General features: G+C 55.2%; 1 protein-coding gene across 1 annotated transcript in view; it reads right to left on the bottom strand.

Annotated features, from left to right (window-relative positions):
- Window positions 1-5,893, bottom strand: part of SORBS3 (sorbin and SH3 domain containing 3) — a 31,061-nt gene extending 25,168 nt beyond the window's left edge. The window contains exon 1 of the mRNA XM_075062759.1: window positions 5,499-5,893. The gene's annotated coding sequence lies outside the window, so the exon portion shown is untranslated. The remainder of the gene's footprint in view (window positions 1-5,498) is intronic.
- Window positions 5,894-6,146: the final 253 nt, after the last annotated feature.

Here is a 6,146-nt window from a genome sequence, read left to right on the forward strand (position 1 = left end):
CTCAAGCAGTAGACATCTGCGTGGTGGATCTAAAGGTTCCCTACTGTCTTTAATGACATGATCACATACTATTTATTGTGTGTGAGTACGTGTACATAACACTACATAAAAGAGAAAAACCAAAACCCATTAGTAACTGACGGAAACAGATACCAAAACATTGTAGTATTTGTGGTTGCATCTGTTTGTTACTGTTTAGTAAAACCCTATACACAAACACACACTCACCCTGTCTCTTATCTCCCTCGCCCACACTGGCAGCTCTCTGGCAGCATGCAGGGAGATGTGGCTGCCAGTTCCCACCCCACGGTTTTACCCTGCATCCTTGAACCCAGATGTCTGGCACTGTGGCTCTTAACTCAGCAGGGGGTGAGCAAGAGGGAGAGAAAATGGAGAGGGAAGAAACCTGCCTGAGGAAAAGAGACTCTGGCCAGATCTGCCCCATCTTCCAGCCACCAAGAAACCCAGCTGGGATTCCCCTGCAGGCAGTACTGTCTCAGCAAAAAGCCTTCTTCCAGACACAGTCCTTAATGCAGACCAGTTTCTCTCTCTCTCTCTCTCTCTCTGTTCCCAGCCAGCTTGCTGCTACCTCCCTGCAGCCTTGCTCAGAGGTCGGGAAGGAGGACCCCAGGTGGGTATCCAGATGCCAATGCCCAGGACAGAGTGGAGGGGCAGGACCACCAGGAGGATCCGTTATTCCCCACCAGCATCTGAGGTTGCCACCAACTCGTCCATGCCTGGAGCTGCAGCTACAGCTAAGGCAGGGGTGGGGGGGTCTGCTTGCTGGTACAGGGTCAAATCTCCCCCAGTGCTGGGGTGAGGTGTGGGTACAGAGCTGGAGTTTTCAGTGCATGGAAACCACATCATTAGGGCATGCACTCACTGTTCCCAGACCAGTCTGGACAGGAGCCCTGGCACCAAGATCTGAGCAGTGCCTTCCCCATGAGTCTCACTCTGACCTCCCTGCACCCCTCACTGGGAGAGGACACCCCTTCTTTTAACCTCAGCACCCCCATTCCTCCAGCTGGGCACCCCCTGACTCCAGGGATAGTCTCTCAGGCTGGATGAAACTTGCTGCACTGGTTTAGCTCTGGCAGAAGAATGGGGTGGGGGAGGGTGAAGTGTTTGGTGTGGAAATATTTCCAGACCCAAGTGCCGTCCCAGTGCAAACACTGCAGAGACAGGCAGGCCAGCACAGAGAGGGGGGGCTTGAACCGCATGTTGGAGCAAGAGAACAATCCGGAGGGGAGGGACAACTCCCCAGCTCTGGGGATGAGTCACTGCTATAAAGCAGAGCCAGGCCTGGCACTGCACCAAGGGCAGGGGAGCAGGAAAGGGGAAATGTATCCCAGTGTCTCTCACGCTGCTCCACTCTTCCCAGGCAGCACACACCTCCCTTAAACAGTCCCTCACCCTGCTCAACATACAGCAGAACCAGGACTCCTGGGTTCAGTTTCCAGCTCTGAGAGGAGGAGTGGGGTCCAGCGAGTTAGAAGAAGGGGCTAGGAGCCAGAACTCCTGGGTTCTGTTTCCTGCTGTGCCACTGACCTACTCAGTGATCCTGGGCCAGTCATGTTCCCTCTCTGTTCTTCAGTTTCCCCATTTGTGACATGGGGACAGTATTTATTTCCCCAGGGCACAAGGGGGTTGTGAGAGGTAATGAGTAAATGCTCGTAAAGCACTCGAACATGCTGGTGCTGTGTCACTGCCACACACACCCCAGACTGCCCCCTGCACTGGAGCAAGGCCTTTGTCTTGATCCAAGAACTACTTACCCGGACACCTGAGCCATCAATCTCCTCCCCTACAGTGCTCCCTCACATCCCCATCCCCATCACCTCCCTCACACTGCATTCCATCCTCTGCCTGCAACCCCACTGCACTCCTTCCTGTAACCATTCAACACTGCTCTCCATCCTCTGCCTCCAGCCCCACTGCACCCCTTCAACCTCCTCCCCTACAGTGCTCCCTCACATCCCCATCACCTCTCTCACACTGCATTCCATCCCCTGCCTGCAACCCCACTGCAAACCTTCCTGTAACCATCCCACACTGCTCCCCATTCCCTGCCTCCAACTCCACTGCATCCCTTCCTATAAACACCCCACATTGCACCCCATTCCCTGCCTCCAACCCCACTGCACCCCCTCCTATAACTATCCCACACTGAATCCCATTCCCTGCCTCCAACCCCACTGCACCCCTTCCTATAACTATCCCACACTGCACCCCATCCCCCACCTCCAACCCCACTGCACCACTTCCTGTAACCATCCCACACTGCACCTCATCCCCCTACCTCCAACCCCACTGCACCCCTTCTTATAACCACCCAACACTGCTCCTCATCCCCCTACCTCCAACCCTTCTTATAACCATTCCAACATTGCTCCCCATCCCATCCCATCCCCCCTCATTGCACCCCACTCTCCCATGAGGTCCCCATCATCCACTCACCATTCCCAGACACCCTGACCTGACCCCACCAGAACCGAGCAGCCATTGAGAGGGCAGCGATGAACCCTTTGCAGTTCACCTTCAACAGCTGCTGCTCTCTGGCCGCTCCTGGCTTTGAACCCCAAGGCCACAGAGTGCTCTGCGGTGGAGGCTGCCAACACCTTGAGCCAGAGAGAGCAGAACGGGCTCCGAACCACAGCCCCAGGCCAGTTGCTGCCCTCCTCTCTCCCGAGGCATTCAGTGGCACTGCCCAAGGCCCTGCCAGCCTCTTGCCTCTCTGTAGAAGCTGCGTTTGTTACAGCACGAGACAAAGGCATTTGTGGGGGAGGAGGGGAGATTCCTCCTCCAGAACTAGCCCTGGCCAGGGTCTCGGCCCAAGGGCCAGCCTGGGTCCCTGCTCTCCGGCTCACTCCCTCCCTGGTGTAGAGGGCACCGTTCCCATCCTATCGGAAACAGCTGGGTGAGATGGTGCCATGGGGATTCAGCACAGAGGCCCCAGCACCCAAAGGTGCCCAAGGCAATGCTGGTGCTGGCACACAGTGGGGAACACCACGTTTGAGGAGGAACAGGCTGGAACACCACCTGCAGAAATGGCCCATCTCTGTGCTTTCACCCTGGGGCAGCTAGCTACGTACTCTTCAACTCTCACTGCTCCCATGCCCAGCCAGTGCCCATGCCACTCTCACCATCAGGAGCGGCGCCAGGGTTTTTGGCGCCCTAGGCAGGGGTCCTTCCGCGCTCCCGGTCGTTGGCGGCAATTCTGCAGCGGGAGAGTCCTTCCGCGCTTCCGGTCTTCGGGGCACTTTGGCGGCGGGTTCCAGAGCGAGTGAAGGACCTGCCGCAGAACTGCCGCCGAAGACCCGGAACGCAGAAGGACCCCTCGCTGCCGAATTGCCGCCGAGGGTGGCAAAATGCCGCCCCCCCAAATCCTAGCTCCGTAGGCGACCACCTAGGTCGCCTAAATGGAAGCGCCAGCCCTGCTCACCATCCTCATGCCCAGCCAGTGCTTGCACTGCTCTAGCATCATGCAAAACTCTAACTCTCATGGTGCCAGCCCAGTGCATATATCTGCCCCTTGCAATCCTCACTCTGAGAAAGGAAACTCCCTCCCCAGAGCTAGGTTGCTGGGTGGGGCATCTATTATCGTTACTGCTTAACACTTTCCTTTCAGACCTCTGCCAGGAAACCCAGGCTGTGCCTGGCTCAGGATGGCTCAGTTGCAGAGAGCCTGCATCACTCTTTGCTTGGGGCTTGCATTTCACTCGCAAGGGTCTGGATGCAATTAGGCAGAGCGCGTAGCTCTCCGAGAGCCAACGAAGCATTTTTCCCTTTGGTGTCCCCTCGAACATTTCCATTCCCCACCCAGCCGCCACCCCCCAAGCATGTAATGCAGCAGCTGAACCCCGAGCAATAATAATCACCACCATTCACTCCTCTCCGGGGCCTGGCACTCAAGGCTGTCAAAGCGCTTTACAAATACTGGGCCCAATTCAGAAGTAAGTCCAAAGAGCAGCCCAAAGGAGATAACCATATTATGATGCCATTATCAATAGGGTGTCCCTGGCTAGAGTGATGAGTGCCAGTGACCCATCTCGATCAGGAAAAAGCAGATAGAGGGGCTGAGAGACTCTTGTGTGAAGAGAGACTACAAAGATGGGTCAATCAGCAGAGCAGATGGGTCAGAGAGGACAGACTAGGAGCAGGTAGAATACTAAATGGCAGGGAGAGGGGAGATGGGGTGCCCCTCTTTACCCTTCCTCATGATACATGATCAGGGGCCTGGGCAATGAAGCTGAAAGGCAGCACATTTATAAATGCTGAAAGGAAATGCCTTTTTTTTTTTTTTTACACAATCTGCCTGTAGAACTCACTGCCACAAGATATCCCTAGATCTTAGCAAGACTCAAAAAAAGGATTGGGCACTTAAATGGATAATGAGAACTATATCCCGCCCCCCCCTACACACACACTTCAGTTTTGCCAGGTGCTGTACACACATATTTATAGACAGTCCTTGCCCTGAAGAGTTTCAGCCTAAACAGACAAGACAAAGGCTGGGAGGGGAAACTGAAGCTGAGCGATGGGACAGTGACTCGCCCAAGATCACACCATAGGTCAGTGGCAGAGCTGGGAATGGAACCCAGGTGTCCTGAGAGCCAGTCTAGTGCCCTGCTCGCTGGACTGCACTGCCTCTGGCTGTTCTTTTTAATGAGAGTGAGAGGGGGGTTGTGGTTTCTGGGTGCAGCACTTTGACAGCCTGGGGTAAAGGGCACTGGGCTGAAGACATGCTGAGTACTGTTATTTTCAGTTGCATGGTGCACTGAGAGTCATGTTAGAAACACAAGAATCACCATTACCAATAACAAACAGAGCCTCACAGCCCTCGTGTGAAGTGGGGATTATCATCATCTCTGCTTTATAGGGGGGAAACTGAAGCACAGAGAGGAGATCCGACTTGCCCACAGTTACAGAAAGGAACCCAGCCTCCCGTACTGTCTTCAAGACCCGAGCAAAGAACTCAGGAGTTCTGACTCCTAGCCCCCTGTTCTAACCACCAGACCACACTCCTCCCCAAGAGAACCTAGGCATCCTGACTCCCAGTCCCTCTCGCTCTAACCACTGGATTCCATTCCCTTCCGCTCAGGTACCCTATAATCCAGGAATGAGACAGGGAGAGGCAACAGACATCGCAATCTCCATTTGCAAGTGTAGTCATGCTCCAGGCTGGCAGTGCCATGGCTCTGGTCCTTCTGCACACAAACCGCCTGTAACTCTGGTCTCTCTCCCCAAAGCAGGGGGGAGCTGAGAGATTGCAGGGTTTGGTGCAGGAGGGAATCCAGGCGGATTGAATCGCACCACCCAGGGGCAGGGGGTGTCTGATAAAGATCGTTCTAACAACCTTCATGCCTTTGGCTTTTTATGAATAGGAGGGTTCCTGTGATCAGAATTCCACTCCCTCCACCCCGTCCTGCCCTATACGCCCCCTCCACATACACCCCCCCCCCCCCCCCACACAGCAGAGAGAGTAGGCAGCTCCTTACCTTCCTAGAGGAGCCTAGCAAGGAACTCCGTCCGATGTTCCCAGAGAGCAGGGCACTTCCCAAGCTTAGTATGGTTAGCAAGACCCAGGCAGCAGCTGTCAGCACTGACTGAGTCCCATGCCTGCTGCTAGCCCAGGCACAGCGTCCAAAGGGCTGGCTCCCAACAGCAGTACGGTGCAGTGGGAGGGCACCACTGTGCTGAATGTGTGGGATTCTGTGTCTAATAGTCGTGCTGCGAGCTGCAGGGGGAGCAACTCACACACAACAGAAAAACAAGCAAACTTGGAGGGGAAACACAACATGCCCTCTGACACCAGGGATGGAGGGAAAGCTGGCCCTCCCTGCTCCGGGGCATCCGGCCAGCTAGCACCATACTCCTGTAGCTAGCCCCCAGCACAAGAGAAGTCCCTCTTTTAAGGAAGTCCCAGGGAGAGCCCTCCTTTACTCACACACTCTGTGGGATTGAGACAGCTTCCCCTGAGGCCGGATGTCCCCTGCCAGCAAGCATCAGATACTGATAGTGACGCAAGGGGACACACTCCGAGGAGCAGAGAATTTACAGAGGAAAGTCACTAGGGACAAGCTGACCCTAGCAAGGTCAGCAGCTGAGCAAACCCCCCCAGCCTGTCCACAGAGTGCCCAAGAAGT

Source organism: Chelonoidis abingdonii, chromosome 2 (genome assembly GCF_003597395.2).
Source record: "Chelonoidis abingdonii isolate Lonesome George chromosome 2, CheloAbing_2.0, whole genome shotgun sequence".
Taxonomy (NCBI): domain Eukaryota; kingdom Metazoa; phylum Chordata; order Testudines; family Testudinidae; genus Chelonoidis; species Chelonoidis abingdonii.